This window comes from Balaenoptera physalus (genome assembly GCF_965194825.1).
Source record: "Balaenoptera physalus genome assembly, chromosome: 10".
Lineage (NCBI taxonomy): Eukaryota > Metazoa > Chordata > Mammalia > Artiodactyla > Balaenopteridae > Balaenoptera > Balaenoptera physalus.
Window position 1 is genome coordinate 54,229,202 of NC_138889.1, and position 18,592 is coordinate 54,247,793.

The following is an 18,592-nucleotide window of genomic DNA, read 5'->3' on the forward strand; positions in this document are numbered from 1 at the left end:
GTCTGCCAATAAAATTTTCTGTCTCCTGTCACATTAAATCACTTACAATGAACTCAGTTTCAGGGAGAATATAAACTATTGTATGATCTACAGCTATATGAGGAACAAGTATATTGAAATTGTTGGGAATGAATAAGAGGGGCAGATGTTGAAATCTGGCAAAAAAAGGAAAGTTTGGAGCACAGTTCATGAAGTCAAGGTGTCCAATTCAAAGTCAATGACCTTTCTTCTTTAGTCATTGTGTAGAGGAGCCTTTTCTCACATGCAAAATACAAAAGACAGCTCTCTCTGTCTCTCCTTTTCTCGCTCTCTCTCTCTCCTTCCCCCACGCCCCCCCCCCATGCCCCTCTATATTCCTTCTTGGAGTTCTGTCAATCTCTATAGTTATAATTATTTCTGAAATATTTTTATGATTCTCATCAGATATGCATGTTGATAAAAAAAATATGGTACTGTGAAAAGAATATCAAGTGTGGAAATAGACAGACTTGGGGTTTGAATTTTCACTCAATCATTAACTGGGTGAGTAATATTTCTGAGCTTCCATTGCCTCCTCTGTAAAATTATAGCACTAACTTCTACCTTAAATGTCTAGGCAGGGAAATCATCTAATACAGTGTCTAATTCTTTGCATCAGGTCAATGAATAGTATTTTTTGCTATATTTTCCCTTCTTCAAGGCTTGGGCCATACCTTCCCTGCATTTGGTTGTTTTCCTACATGTTGCCATTCTAGTGACTTCTCTGCCTTTTCACCTGTGCACAGGGACACTTCTACCATCCACGTAGGATCTTGCCTCTAACCTTCTAAATATAAAACTTGCTTACAAATCACTTGGCCTATGGTGCTGACTTCAGAAATCATGTAGTAATATTGGATCAATAATGAGAAAATTAGCCTAACTCTTGATGAAGAATGATAGATAAGTTTATAAAGTAATCTCGAGTTTTAATGAAATGGGTGGGATACTCAGTCACTTTTATAATGAAATAAATGCCAGATAAAATAATAACGAGAAACATTGATGCTTCTTGACACATTGGCAAATATTAACACATTTGAGAAAAGGCAATGCTGACAAGGTTGTGGATAAATAAGCACAGAATCACTGCTGGCAGGATTGTGATTTGGTTCAACACCTTTGGAGCATGGGAAAAGGTGTGACAATCTGATTGGAAAGGGGCCTAAGGCTATGTGTTGAAGCCATGCCTGCCTGACAGACATGACATTTTTACTTAGATTATGTGTTTATGTGAGGACGTGGGGGACACTGGAGAAAAAGGACTTGTCTAGTAACTGTTAGAACAGCAGACTTTTTTTTTAAAAAATAAACTAATAGTCTGTGTTTATTTGGAGTAAATTAGAGGTGGGGGTGGATAATGGAGATTTTGAATTTTGGAATGGTCCACCAGCAATACTTGGATGCTCTTATAGAGTAAAAGTTTATCTATATATGCTGTAAGCATCTCTAAGCTAAAGTGAGCATACATACCAAACCACAAAACAAAAAGATAAAGTTCAGAACGGAATATATAATACCTTTTATTTTTGTAATATCATATGTAGATAGATAGATGTATATATGCACACACGCATATATATTTATATATTTATTCAAATATTAATTGTCTACTATGTGCTACAAAGGGGAAAAAGGACGGGAACAGAGAATACTTTGAAGAATACTATTAACAGAAGATTGAGGCAGACAATCTAAAGGGGAAGGGATACTTAATTTTCACTGCATACCATTTGAAATTTTTTTTTTTTATCATACACATTTTAAAAGATCATTTAATAAACAGTTTTAAAACATCCAGTTTAGAGACAAATGAATTACGAAAATCAAAGCAAGATTCAACAAGTAGAAATGCATTAGTTTCTAGCATCAAAACTCATCCTACTATTGACCAATTTAACACAAATATGTATTGAAATTATGCTATGTACATTCCCTGTATTAGGCTCAATTCCATTTTTAAAAAATTAGCAGGACATATCTCTTTATAGTCCACTAACTTGCAAATAACAGGTTTATCAAGACTGATTTAAAGTCAATAAAATATATGAAGCAAACGTGGGGTTCAATGAAGCTACAATTAATAAGTAATCATTTAATGCTCTTGTTGATTGATCAAGTTAGTCTATAGATACAATTTAGGTTCAGTCTCTCTTGTTTCCATGCTAATATATATCAGTTCTTTCCATGTGCACCGTGAGAATCATGGAATCCTGGTGGTTTACAAGTTTATTACTGTATTTTTATTAAATACAGATGGAGAATATAGATATCTAATTAAATCTGAAATCCAGTTTTCCTTGAAGGAGAGCAACATGCCTGTAGATGTTTTTCTATTCCCATTTCAACATGCAGAGTTGCTTTCAATCAAATACATTTATTTCACCAGGAAATGCCCATAGTTGCTTAGTTATACCCTGGTTCTTTCCCAGCAATTATTTTTCTAAGGCAGCTGTTGTTTTCATGTAAACTGACTGTAAATAGGAAATATGGTACAGAAATATTTAAATGCAGTTAATTAGGAAAGATTAAAATTTTTAGCATAGATCCATATTTATAAATGCATATGTACATAGAAAGAGCTTTTGCACAATCATTTTTAAAGAGTTCACATGAATTAAATTAAGAGGATAAAAGTTAAAGTATTAAAGATGATATGTTTACATGGTAAATACATGACACATTTATTGGTATACGGTTTCCTACTCCGTGTGTGTGTGTGTGTGTGCGTGTGTGTGTGAATGTTACATTTAAAAGTTTAGTTCCACATGGGGTTAAAAAAAAGTATCTTGTGCTGAGGAATTTAGAATCACAAATCATTCCCCACAGTTGACTAGAAATCTCTCCTCTGATTTATTATAGCATCCTGAGTGACTCTGAGAAGTTAAATAACATTTACAAGGTTACACTTAGAAGTATGTAAAAGCAAGAGTTCCTCAGAGTCAAATATAAGTTCAAAAAATGGAAGAACTTTTTAAAATCAAGAATATTAAAATATAGGATGGTCAATATGTAAGAGTCAGGTCCGCACCACTTAAGTGTTTTTAAAGTTACAATAATCATTTGTCAGAAATGGTGTAGATATTTTCCTGCAGCAGGGTGAGGAGGAGGAAGAAGGCTTTGTCCTAGAGTACACCAAATACTTTCCCAATGGAACTGAGCATGAGTCTAAGGTACACACGTAGAATTGCTTATTAGACAAGGTGTAAGGCAACATTTAAATTATATATTTAGAAGTCAATACCTGGGATCCACTTCCAATTTCCGAATCAGTAGCTCTGAGGTTGGGTCGAAGCATTGGTATTTCTTTTTCTTTTTTTAAACGTTCTTTTTTTATTAATTAATTAATTACTTAATTATTTATTTATTTATTTATGGCTGTGTTGGGTCTTCGTTTCTGTGCGAGGGCTTTCTCTAGTTGCGGCAAGCGGGGGCCGCTCTTCATCACGGTGCGCGGGCCTCTCACTATCGCGGCCTCTCTTGTTGCGGAGCACAGGCTCCAGACGCGCAGGCTCAGTAATTGTGGCTCACGGGCCCAGCTGCTCCGTGGCATATGAGATCTTCCCAGACCATGGCTCGAACCCGTGTCCCCTGCACTGGCAGGCAGACTCTCAACCACTGTGCCACCAGGGAAGCCCGCATTGGTATTTCTTATAAGTCCCCAGGTGATTCTGACACCGCAGGTCCAAACTACTGCTCTCAGATACAGCATGGCAAGTTTAGAGTGAATGTGTGCTGAATAATTTAAGTAAGTTAATTAAATAAGCTAATCATATTTCTTCATTATAACTATCATCTTTCCATTTTTCTACATCAATGGTTGCATGTATATATATTTGAATATCTTTAGATGAGGTGTGCTGCATGCCAGTATACATAAGTATGTATACTAGTAACTTACTCCTATGTTGAAATAAACATTTATGTTACTTACCTCCCCCAGGAGGTTTTTGACTCTGTGAATTTCACCATGGTCCCCTTGGGCAGTTATACTCATTGTTTGAATTACTATCTATAGCTTAATAAAATTACAAATCTCTTTCTCCCACCCAGAGATTTCTCATTCACCATAGATATACAGTTGACTCTTGACGAACTGCAGAGGTTAGGAGCACTGACCCTCTGTACAGTGGAAAATCCCATATCATTTATAGCCAGCCCTCTGTATCTGTGGTTCCTCCATATCTGCAGTTCCACATCCACTGATTCAACCAACCACAGATCATACAGTACTTTAGTATTTACTATTGAAAAAGAATTAGTGTATAAGTGGACCCTCGCAGTTCAAACCCATGTTGTTCAAGGGTCAACTGAATTAAGGGCCTTCTACATGTCAGACATTGTGTGAAGTGTTAGGAGCTTCTAATACTTCAGTAAAAAATTCTGGTTATTTATATTTGTCATGGCTCACATCGCACTACCATTGGTCACTACTTAAGAGATGAATGTCTCTGGTCATCTGTCCTCTACTATAAATTCACCCTTATATTTCTCTCTAATTCTTATACCCTCATCTAACTTCCTTCTGTTCCTATAAGTAATGGACCCCTCTATCCCTCTATTATGCTGTATGGATAATCCATTTCATAACTACCACAATCCTCTACCTCCTCAAATTTTTCACTGAATATTTCCCATACCTTAACATTGTTTGCTTCTGTGAATCCGACTTATCCTGCAGTCCTTTCAAATGGAACCTCCTTATTTTTTCATATCTTAAATACTTTGGCGTTCAGAAATGAGTTTCATGTCCTCCACACCTTTCATTGCTATTCCGAATAACCATTCCTTCCTAGGTCTCTGAAAAGTTTGGCTTCATTGAGTCTCTGGCTACACCACCATCTATCACACCCATGTTGATAACTTCTGGCCATGAGTAAGTTAAGATCCTTGCTTCTCCTCTATAGACTAATTCCTGCCATCATTTTGTGTCTTCATTCTCCTTGTGCATGGTCTTTTTAACATTCTGGCTCTCATCATGGCATTTGCCAGCCTAAATTATAATTTCTTATTGAATTGTTGGTAAGGTCATACAAGTAATGATGGTCCTTTGAAAACTATTTTTATCTTCCAACCACCTAGCAGATACTGTTTAGTGGTATTTTACACTTGTTGAATAAATGGCTAAATGAATGAGTAAATAGTACTGTGACAGTGTGGCAGGATTACAGAACAAAAGGAATTTTTGTGTGTTTATTTATAGTAGGGGAAAATTCAAAATGTAGAAAAAGAGAAAATAACCATTAAAGAGGGAGAAAATTGCAGAGGAGGAGAGATTTCACTGAAGAAGCCAGTGGAATGGTCAATAGGGTATCAGGACTTCCAGATAAGTATGGTTGATAAAGATGGTGATGATAATGAGAATAAAGGAAAAAAATAACAGGACAAATAATCTCTTGCCAGGGAGGTACATGAGAAGGAAATACAACATATGGGAATAATGTTTGCAAGTCCTAAAAAAAGAGAAATGAAACTAAGTAAAACATTGTCAACAAAGGAGTTTATAGATTCACTGCTCATCAATAAAATATCCAAACCATAGTGGAATAAAACGACAATCATATTTGTTATCAATTACAGTTTTCATGAGACAGTTTGAATGGTTCTGGTTGTAGTCCAAGGCTGTAGTCATTTGAAGATTTGATTAGGGTTGGAGGATCCACTTCCCAGGTGACTCCCTCACATGATTGGCAAGTTGGTGCTGGTTTTTGGTAAGAACAGGAACTATAATTATCTCTATTTTTTAAATAACTTGTCCAAGGTCATACCGCTAGTATTTGGCCAAGCCAGGATTTGATTCAGACAATGTTTAGAGAGTTCCATTCTTGACCACTGGCCTAGGGCATGTACATTATTGATTGAATAGATTAATACACAGACAACTTAGACTGGAACAGAAACATACAGAAATAACTAATTTATGAGGCATATTTTGATATATTCTTTCCATGTACTTATTTACAAATGTATCAGGCTTTAGACAAGGTGCCGTGGAGGCAACAAGACATTGGCTTGTGAGGGAGAAAGACAGATAAATGAATAATTTTACTACAGCGGGGTGCTCAGCAAGTTAAAGAGCAAGCATAGACTATTATTGTAGAAACGTAGAACTTAAGAATCAGAATAGGCTCACTAGAAGAGGTAATAGCTAATATGATTTATAAAAGATGATAATAGGTGCTCACTGAATAAAGATTTTGAAGAAAGTGTCCCAGGCAGAGCATAAGCAGAAACACCAAAATATAAGGAAGTACGTTTTGTGCCCAGTGGCTTCATGTTGCTGGAACATAAAGTAAAAGCCAAGAACTTTAAGAGATGAAGTCAGCAGAGCCAAGATCTCAAAGTTGTCAGGTCAGAATTGAAACCAATAAAATATACAACACCTTTTGGATAGGATGGATATGAGCTGTGTTTTGAAATGACTGTGCTTTAGGGAAGAGTTCTCTAACTGGAGGTTGTTCCATTCTGTGCAAACAGCAGAAGCAGAGTTAGAAATTTTATTATATTTTCAGGGAGCAATGAGGTGGTGGTATCAAGACCTCATAAGGTTATTTCATTCATATTTACTGGGAAGAGCTCAAAATATGAGGTAAGTTAGCATAAAAATGCTGAGATTGGCAATTGGTAAATAGAGAAAATGAGAGAGAAATCCATTCCCTAGCACTGTAACTTCAATAAGTCACCTAACCTTACTGAACCTCAATTCAATCTATGTAGTATGGTGAAGGTAACATTGACATTGGTGATAGGAATAAATGACCTTGCATGCCAAGTGCCAGGCTAATGCCTGGTACTTCACATGGGTGAGATAAAAAGTAATACTTCTGTAGTTGTTGTAATTGCTGTTACTGTAAAGAGTATGGCAACACAGAAAATGTGGGGTGAGGAAAGGAATGCAGCTGTCATCATGAATATTATGTCATTATGAATATTATGTTGCTGAAAGCAGGACTAATTTTAGATCCTAACAGCTGATGACTCAGCAATTCCTTGACTGTGTCTAGATTGTAACATGGACACACTAAGTAATTTCTTACGTGGGTGCTTAGACCACAAAGGCAATTCATCATTGATGAAGGCTAGAAGAGGTAGAGGCACAGGAGCCTGTATTCAGCATATTGCTTTATAACTAAAAATATGGCAGGGAAAATGTCACACTTCTGTCAATTGGAAGTCATCCTTTTCCTTTCAGTACAATGATTTCAAAGGTCAGTGAGCTGCTGAGATTGCAGGCTTTTTCAGATATCAAGGTCTTCACTTGTGTTAAGACAGATCATGGGGCGAGAGGACCTTCAAGATGGCAGAGCCGTAAGACATGGAGATAACCTTCCTCCCCACAAACACATCAAAAATACATCTACATGTGGAACAACTCCTACAGAACACCTACTGAACACTGGCAGAAGACCTCAGACTTCCCAAAATGCAAGAAACTCCCCATGTACCTGGCCATGTGGCTAACAAGGTATTGTTCTGCAGCCAGGTGTCAGGCCTGAGCCTCTGATGTGGGAGAACCAAGTTCAGGACATTCGTTCATGAGAGACTTCCCAGGCTCTCGTGATATCAGTCGGCGAGAGCTCTCCCAGAGATCTCCATCTCAATGATAAGACCCAGCTCCACTCAACAACCAGGAAGATCCATTAATGGACACCCCATGTCAAACAACTAGCAAGACAGGAACAGAACACCACCCATTAGCAGAGAAGCTGCCTAAACACATAATAAGTTCACAGACATCCCATAAGACACCACTGGACACAGTCCTGCCCACCAGAAAGACAAGATCCAGCCTCATCCACCAGAACACAGGAACGAGTCGCCGCCACCAGGAAGCCTACACAACCCTCTGAACCACCCTTACCCACTGGGGGCAGAAACCAAAACAATGGGAACTACGGACCTGCAGCCTGAGAAAATGAGAGCCCAAACACAGTAAGTTAAGCAAAATGAAAGACAGAGAAATACAAAGCAGATGAAGGAGCAAGGTAAAAACCCACCAGACCAAACAAATGAAGAGGAAATAGTCTTCCTGAAAAAGAATTCAGAGTAATGATAGTAAAGATGATCCAAAATCTTGGAAATAGAATGGAGAAAATACAAGAAACGTTTAACAAGGACCTGGAAGAACTGAAGAGCAAACAAACAAAGATGAACAACACAATAAATAAAATTAAAAATTCTCTAGAAGGAATCAATAGCAGAATGACTGAAGCAGAAGAACGGATAAGTGACCTGGAAGTGAAAATAGTGGAAATAACTACTGCAGAGCAAATAAAGAAAAAAGAACAACAAGAATTGAGGACAGTCTGAGAGACCTCTGGGACAACATTAAATGCACCAACATTAGAACTATAGGGGTCCCAGAAGAAGAAGAGAAAAAGAAAGGGATTGAGAAAATAATTGAAGAGATTACAGTTGAAAACTTTCCTTATATGGAAAAGGAAATAGTCAATCAAGTCCAGGAAGCACAGAGAGTCCCATACAGGATAAATCCAACGAGAAACACACCAAGACACATATTAATCAAATTATCAAAAATTAAATACAAAGAAAAAATATTAAAAGCAGCAAGGGAAAAGCAACAAGTAACATACAATGGAATCCCCATAAGATTAACAGCTGATCTTTCAGGAGAAACTCTGCAAGCCAGAAGGGAGTGGCAGGACATATTTTAAATGATGAAAAGGAAAAACCTACAACCAAGATTACTCTACCCAGCAAGGATCTCATTCAGATTCGACGGAGAAATTAAATCTTTACAGACAAGAAAAAGCTGAGAGAGTTCAGCACCAAAGAACCAGCTTTACAACAAATATTAAGTAACTTCTCTAGGCAGGAAACACAAGAGAAGGAAAAGACCTACAATAACAAACCCAAAACAAATATGAAAATGGTAATAGGAACCTGCATATTGATAACTACCTTAAATGTAAGTGGATTAAACGCTCCAAACAAAAGACATAGACTGTCTGAATGGATACAAAAACAAGACCCATATATATGCTGTCTACAAGAGACCCACTTCAGACCTAGGGACACATATAGACTGAAAGTGAGGGGATGGAAAAAGATATTCCATGCAAATGGAAATCAAAAGAAAACTGGGGTAGCAATTCTCATGTCAGACAAAATAGACTTTAAAACAAAGACTATTACAAGAGACAAAGAAGGACACTACGTAATTATCAAGGGATCAATCCAAGAAGACCATGTAACAATTGTAAATATTTATGCACCCAACATAGGAGCACCTCAGTACATAAGGCAAATGATAACAGCCATAAAAGAGGAAATCGACAGTAACACAATCACAGTAGGGGACTTTAACACCCCACTTTCACCAATGGACAGATAATCCAAAATGAAAATAAATAAGGAAACACAAGCTTTAAATGATACATCAAACAAGATGGACTTAATTGATATTTATAGGACATTCCATCCAAAAACAACAGAATACACTTTCTTCTCAAGTGCTCATGGAACATTCTCCAGGATAGATCATATCTTGGGTAACAAATCAGGCCTTGGTAAATTTAAGAAAATTGAAATTGTATCAAGTATCTTTTCTGACCACAATGCTATGAGACTAGATGTCAATTATAGGAAAAAAATCTGTAAAAAATACAAACACATGGAGGCTAAACAATACACTACTAAATAACCAAGAGATCACTGAAGTAATCAAAGACGAAATAAAGAAATACCTAGAAACAAATGACAATGAAAACACGATGACCCAAAACCAATAGGATGCAGCAAAAGCAGTTCTAAGAGGAAAGTTTATAGCGATACAATCATACCTCAAATAAACAACCTAACCTTACACCTAAAGCAATTAGAGAAAGAAGAACAAAAAAACCCCAAAGTTAGCAGAAGGAAAGAAATCATAAAGATCAGATCAGAAATAAATGAAAAAGAAATGAAGGAAACAATAGCAAAGATCAACAAAACTAAAAGATGGTTCTTTGAGAAGATAAACAAAATTGATAAACCATTAGCCCGACTCATCAAGAAAAAAAGGGAGAAGACTCAAATCAATAGACCTAGTAATGAAAAAGGCGAAGTAACAACTGACACTGCAGAAATACGAAGGATTATGAAAGATTACTGCAAGCCAACTATATTCCAATAAAATGGACAACCTGGAAGAAATGGACAAATTCTTAGAAAAGCACAACCTCCCAAAACTGAACCAGGAAGAAATAGAAACTATAAACAGACCAATCACAAGCACTGAAATTGAAACTGTGATTAAAAATCTTCCAGCAAACAAAAGCCCAGGACCAGATGGCTTCACAGGCGAACTCTATCAAACATTTAGAGAAGACTTAACACCTATCCTTCTCAAACTCTTCCAAACTATAGCAAAAAGAGGAACATTCCCAAACTCATTCTACAAGGCCACCATCACCCTGATACAAAACCAGACAAAGATGTCACAAAAGAGAAAACTACAGGCAAATATCACTGATGAACATAGATGCAAAAATCCTCAACAAACTACTAGCAAACAGGATCCAACAGCACATGAAAAGGATCATACACCATGATCAAGAGGGGTTTTGCCAGGAATGCAACGATTCTTCAATATATGCAAACCAATCAATGTGGTACACCATATTAACAAATTGAAGCAGGAAAACCATATGATCATCTCAATAGATGCAGAAAAAGCTTCTGACAAAATTCAACACCCATTTATGGTAAATACCCTCCAGAAAGCAGGCATAGAGGGAACTTACCTCAACATAATAAAGGCCATATATGACAAACCCACAGCCAGCATCGTCCTCAATGATGAAAAATTGAAAGCTTTTCCACTAAGATCAGGAACAAGACAAGGTTGCCCAATCTCACCTCCATTATTCAACATAGTTTTGGAACTTTTAGCCACAGCAGTCAGAGAAGAAAAAGAAATAAAAGGAATCCAAACTGGAAAAGAAGAAGTAAAATTGTCACTGTTTGCAGATGACATGATACTATACATAGAGAATCCTAAAGATGCTACCAGAAAACTACTAGAGCTAATCAATGAATCAATGGTAAAGCAGCAGGATACAAAATTAATGCACAGAAATATCTAGCATTTCTATATGCTAATGATGAAAAATCTGAAAAGAAATTAAGGAAACACTCCCATTTACCACTGCAACAAAAAGAATAAAATACCTAGGAATAAACCTACCTAAGGAGACAAAAGACCTGTATGCAGAAAACTATAAGACACTGATGAAATAAATTGAAGATGATACAAACTGATCAAGTGATATACCGTGTTCTTGGATTGGAAGAATCAACATTGTGAAAATGACTATACTACCCAAAGCAGCCTACAGATTCAATGCAATCTCTATCAAACTACCAATGGCATTTTTCACAGAACTAGAACAAAAAATTTCACAATTTGTGTGGAAACACAAAAGAACCTGAATAACCAAAGCAATCTTAAGAAAGAAAAACAGAGCTGGAGGAATCAGGCTCCCTGACTTCAGACTATACTACAAAGCTACAGTAATCAAGAAGTAATCAAGACAGTATGGTACTGGCACAAAAACAGAAATATAGATCAATGGACCAGGATAGAAAATCCAGAGATAAACTAACGCACATATGGTCACCTTATTTTTGATAAAGGAGGCAAGGATATACAATGGAGAAAAGACAGCCTCTTCAGTAAGTGGTGCTGGGAAAACTGGACAGCTACATGTAAAAGAATGAAATTAGAATATTCCCTAACACTGTATACAAAAATAAACTCAAAATGGATTAAAGACTGAAATGTAAGGCGAGACACTATCAAACTCTTAGAGGAAAACATAGGCAGAACACTCTATGACATAAATCACAGCAAGATCCTTTTTGACCCACCTCCTAGAGAAATGGAAATAAAACCAAAAATAAACAAATGGGACCTAATGAAACTTAAAACTTTTGCACAGCAAAGGAAACCATCAACAAAAGAAAAGACAACGCTCATAATGGGAGAAAATATTTGCAAATGAAGCAACTGACAAAGGATTAATCTCCAAAATATACAAGCAGCTCCTGTAGCTCAATATCAAAAAAACAACCCAATCCAAAAATGGGCAGAAGACCTAAATAGACATTTCTCTGAAGAAGATATACTGATTGCCAACAAACACATGAAAGGATGCTCAACATCACTAAAATTAGAGAAATGCAAATCAAAACTCCAATGATGTATCAGCTCACACCTATCAGAATGGCCATCTTCAAATAATCTAGAAACAATAAATGCTGGAGAGGGTGTGGAAAAAGGGAACCCTCTTGCACTGTTGGTTGGAATGTAAATTTATACAGCCACTATGGAAGACAGTATGGAGGTTCCTTAAAAAACTAAAAGTAGAACTACCGTACGACACAGCAATCCCACTACTGAGCATATACCATGAGAAAACCATAATTCAAAAGGAGTCATGTACCACAATGTTCATTGCAGCACTATTTACTAGCCAGGAGATGGAAGCAAACTAAGTGTCCATCGACAGATGAATGGATAAACAAGATGTGGCACATGTATACAATGGAATATTACTCAGCCATAAAAAGAAGAGAAATTGAGTTATTTGTAGTGAGGTGGATGGACCTAGAGTCTGTTATACAGAGTGAAGTAAGTCAGAAAGAGAAAAACAAATACCGTATGCTAACACATATGTATGGAATCTAAAAAAAATTAAATGGTTCTGAAGAACCTAGGGGTAGGACAGGAATAAAGATGCAGAAGGTGAGACTGGACTTGAGGACGTGGGGAGGGGGACGGGTAAGCTGGGACGAAGTGAGAGAGTGGCATGGACATATATACACTACCAACTGTAAAATAGATAGCTAGTGGGAAGCAGCCGCATAGCACAGGGAGATCAGCGTGGTGCTTTGTGACCACCTAGAGGGGTGGGATAGGGAGGGTGGGAGGGAGCCGCAAGAGGGAGGGGACATGGGATTGTATGTATATGCATAGCTGACTCACTTTGTTATACAGCAGAAACTAACACATCATTGTAAAGCATTTATACTCCAATAAAGATGTTAAAAGAAAAAATATATAGATCACGGGTATTCTTTACTGTCAAGAAGAAATTGGCCCAGTGCCCACAGAATATCCAATTTAAGTAATCCCTTTTTTTTTTTTTCAGTTTCAATATCTGTTTTGTGAAAATTAGCACAAAAGGTGTGTAGCCAGGATATTGGGCAATCCAAATTAGAGTCAGCATTTAAATTTTACAGTCACCTAAATAATGGAATTACCTTGACCACAATCTCAGGGAAATGAAACATAACCCAAGGGGTGGTTGAGACTTGGGATACTTATGCAGAATAACTCAAACTCTCCTGCCTGGTGATACCAGAGTTGACAGTTTCCTTCTTTTTTTTTTTCCTTTCCACCACTTCAAGCTAGTTTCCTTTTATTATAAATGGGATAATCTCTCTTCCTTAAACAAACATACAAAAAGATGACGTTAAGTGATTTCTTGGTTTTGTTTTGGTTTTGTTCCTTTATCTTAGCAAAAATTGTCTTCGTACGAGTTTCTTACACATTTGAGATAATGATTCACTAATTTATTCAAAAGCAAATGTTCTCATTTATTGCAATTTCCAAAGGAGAATAATAACTTCAAAGTAAATTAATTGCTTCAAATTATTAAAGCTTTCAGCTTCTCCTTAGTGAATATTAAATGGTCCAAATTTTGTGAAGAGCTGTTGATAATCTGACTCAGGGTACTTTTCTATAGAAAAAGTACAATAGAACTGTCAAGAAACCAATTAAAGTGGTAAAAATATGTTTAAAACATTTTAAAGTATTCTGCTCTGCAGAAGCTTTCAAAACATGCTAGCCCTTCATTTTAAACAAAGTCTATATTTTTAAGTTATTTTAAAAAATACCTCTAAAAACTTTATGTTAGTGTTGCTATGACAGAAGTCATTTGCCACCAGGAAGGTAAGTATATTACATAAAAGCCGACTGTGTATTTATTTTCAGGTCCAACTGAAGCCTACAACTTGTACATATGTGGTCCTATGTTTCTCTGTTTCGTTCTACCTTTGTTGTAAGAGAATGTGGGGCTTATATAATCCTATTCTCTCTTTCTTGGATAAATAATATTGAAAGCCAGTTAATATGCCAAACACAAGTGTTAGGCTAAATTCCTGCCGAGTTTCATCCCTCTAGTGGTCTTGGCCACTGAAGATCTCCCTTCCAAAATACAATAGATTAATTTAAAGAAAAATACCATAACATGACACAGCATAGAGCTGCATAGTGCTTACAGTATAGGACCATATTTACATATTATGTTATTTAATTCTTACAAGAACAATATTAATTTACTTTCACCAGATTCTTTTTTTAAATTTTTTAATACTATTTTTACCATGACTTTATTAACTTTCTATGTGAAAAAAATGGGAAATAAAGAGATTAACTTTTCTAAGACTACAAAACTTGATTAGCTTGAACTTATATGTTCTGACTCCAAATCCTGTGGATTTCCCCATCTTCTATTGGAGCCTATATCTAGTTCTGAAACTATTTGCCTTTTAATTAGAAATGGGAAATGTATTTCCTAATTACCTGAACACTTTGCCTAATATGTCTAATCTCTTGAAAAATGTCAGTTTTTATAGGTTTCTGTTCTGCCTTTCAATTGCATGTCCTTCTCCATTTTGTTTGGTTTAGCATGTAATCACTTACTTCTTTAAAAATCAGGAAACATTCTAACCCATTTCCAAAGAGACTAGAAACTTGCTTAAAAGTTAAAAAAAAAAAATAAGGAATACTATCAGAATGTCATTACTAATAATACTAGTCTTTTACATCAACTATGTAACTTAGTAAAAAATACAGTTAACTCAACCTCCGCAGACTTATCTGAACTTTCTTTACATTGAAGTTATTCATCTGACAACAGCCAGTTGGATAATAGGGCAAACTAAATAAAATTTGGTAACTTTTACCTGTAAGTGCTTTATTTAAAGGTCATTTTTATAGCACGGAAGATTTCTGCATTTTTACACTAACATTCAGTACTAGCTCTTCAACAAATATAAAACTTATGATAGCAAACTTAGCACAAAAACTAAATTTGTGAAAAACATGGAGACTAGTTCTTTACTGGAAACAGGGAGTAAGCTTAATATCCAGTGTGGTATATAAAATATAATACGAATATGTATAATTCGATCAGGCATAGAAGCACACAGAGAGAGGTAGATAGAATAATAATGGAAATTAAAATATGTTACTCTTGTCAAGGAAAATAGAAGAGTGAATTTGAGATAGTTATTAAAAGATGGATAAAATTTAAACATGTAGACATAGTAGAGGGACAAGATAAAACATAACCCACCAGGTATGGCCACCAAGACAGGGAAATATGGGGTGTCAGAGACTGAAGAGCAAATCTTGCCATTCATAAAATGACCACCTCAAATTCATCCATTCGAATGGGTATATTAAAAATTTCACAAAATGGACTCCTTCTTTTTCCCCAAAGAAATAAATTTGAATTCTGTATAAAGTGAGAATGAATATATATAATGTTCCGAATACTTACTTAGTGAAAGAGCCTAAATCAGATAGCACAAAATGGCAGGATTCATGTATATACACACACATATATACATATATCAATATATATACATTTTATATTATCCACTTTATAATATGGCAGTACTATTTTATATACGTACACACACACACACATATATATACACATATATAATATTAGCACCATATTATAAATTTTGGGGTACACATCTTTTGTAAATATCAATAGATCAACTTTGCTTCATTTGGCTCTTCTACATTATGTATGCAGGAGATCAGTACCTGCATTTAGTAATTTTTAAATGTAGCATTCCTTGATTAGGCAAATTAGTTTCTCTTCTTTATTTTATTAGTGTTTTGCCACTTTTTAAAATTCTTGCCTCTATTTACTCACCCATATGTTTTTATAGACATGAACTAAATACCTAAATTCTTCAGGCCTGTACTAGGCAGTAATAAAGTATTATCCCTAATCTTGACGATCTCTGACTCTACTGTAGGAAGCAGATACACAAAAAATACTAATAAGTTCATGTCATAATTATATAAAAGGAAGAATGTGATTTGCTCTAAGTTTCTGACAAGCCAAAGGAAACCGAACTCGAACAACATCTTGAAGGTAGAGTATGAGTTTTGCAATTGAAACAGGGGAGGATATTCTAGAGAGAGTGAACAATGAGGAAAGGCATGGCAAGTTGGGTGCCCAGGCAGCTGGGACTGGCTGGATGTGGAGGAGTGATGGAGGATAGGGAGAAACACTTCATCATGGACCTTCTAGTGAGCTACATGGAAGAATTAGAAATTTATTCTATAGATGATGAGGAGTTATTAAATGTTACAGTAAAGGAGTAACATGCTCAGATTTGCATCTAACTCATATTTTATAACTTTAAAAATCATAAAAAAAAAATCATAAATCCAAGGAACCAGTATCTTATAGATACATTTATCAAAAATATAAAATAATAGATTTGTTTAAGAAAAATAACAATAAATTATTTATAATGCTTCAAAACTCTCTAAGGAGATAGGTGGAATCAATGTTGCAATATTACTACCTTTTTATAAAGAAGCTAGATTTTTAGCTGTAAAATATGTCTGTCAGCTGAAGATTTGATATCAGCTGGAAAAATAATTGTTAAGACAATCCGAAGAAATGTAGTATATATGTATATACACATATTGTACATGGATTTAGCTGAAATATAATCCAAATTTTATGATATCCTAGTAAGGCCCAAAGGTGAAATTAACACATATGGAGAGAAGGAGGAATACATTCATGGGGCTCTTGGGGACAAAATGATGCCTTAGAGCTTCAGTGAATGGCATATTATGCTATAGATTCAGCTCACTAATAGCTTCTGGCATATTTTCCCCAGAATTCTAGGGCTCATTCTTATGTTCAGCTGTGATAGCACATCTAGAGACATTAAAATCTACTGCCGGAATGAATGGCTGCAGACCATGCTTGTAACTCAGAAAGCTTCTGAGTGCCTCAGAAATAAACACATGCAAACTATTTCATGGTTTGGTCCGTCAGTATTGCTGTGAATTGCCTCATTATCTCAAGCATGTTCAGGAGACAGTTTTCTCTAAAACTTTAAATTCTTCTTCATTATGCATTAGACTTTTACAAATGGTATTTCTGCATTCAAGCACATCTTGACCCTAGAAGAGAATAGGTATTTTATGTGTGGCTTTCAGTGCAAAATTCACTTAATTTAGCTTTACATTTGGAAAAACTTGTATTTTTATCCACGTGGAAATAAGGTAATATCATTTGCCTTGCTAAAATTATCAGTTGTTTTAATGTGTTCAGTAATATTTGGCATATGGCATGTTAAAAGCAACAACAATAACAATGAATTAATAACTTTGAAATTAGAGCTTAACATGTAAAATGTTTGTCCAAATTTTTAAAATAGGATTATTTTAATACAAATAATTTGCTTCACGCTGACACACACACAGCATTGGACATGTACATGCATACATACACACTTTATGCACGTTTTTATTTGCATAAAGTTCAGTAGCTGGTTTTCTATGCAAGATGCTTTTAAGCATATCTTGACTACAATAATACAAAAACAAGTATCATCATTAATGTGCTGCAAGATTATTTACCAGCCCTAAGGCCTAGATAAAAAAATGTCCTCAGCGATACACCAGTTCCTGGAATATAGTGTGTTCTCAAAAAACTATTCGTATAATAACGAATAAATGAAAGCACGATAATTAGATGGAATAAAAGGCTCATGGCAATTAAGAAGATCTTCTACGGAAGTAATATCTATCAATACTACTAACTCATAGTTTTTCCTCTCAAATTATATCATGGCTCATCTAAATGATGAAAGAATAAACAGCTTTGAGAAAAGAAATCTTTTCAACTATAACACCAAATTTTGGTAACATGAAAATGTTCATAATAGACATCTTAAAAAATACAGAAAATTGAAAGTGAAAACACATTTTCATATAACAATCTATGTATAATATTATCAATATTTTGTTTTTTTCTCCTGTGCATATCTTTATCTGTATTGTATCTCTGTATACATTTATATCTACATTTAAAGTGATAGCAATATTATCTATTCTGCAGAATTATTATATTTCTGTATTGCAGTGTTCTGTGAAAGTGCTCTAGGGTAGCTAATTAAAATTTTATTTAAAAATACATTTTATCCATTTTAAAAATTAACATACAAAAATGCCACCATATTCAAATGTGTCAGACTGTCTTAGGAAGACCTTGGAAATTATTTTTTCTACTCTCAAGATATAACTGATATTCTTTCATGTGCAACTAATTGGAAACTTTAAAGATATATATGAGTGTCCTACATAAATGGAGCCTGAACGTGGCCCGCTACACAGAGTGCAAGAAGGGGTCATTATTATAGCACCTATACATCACCCCAACATCTCAGGTCAAATTTTCAACAAGGAACACCCTCTCTTCAGAATAAAATAATGTTTTGCTGTGAAAAATGTATATCT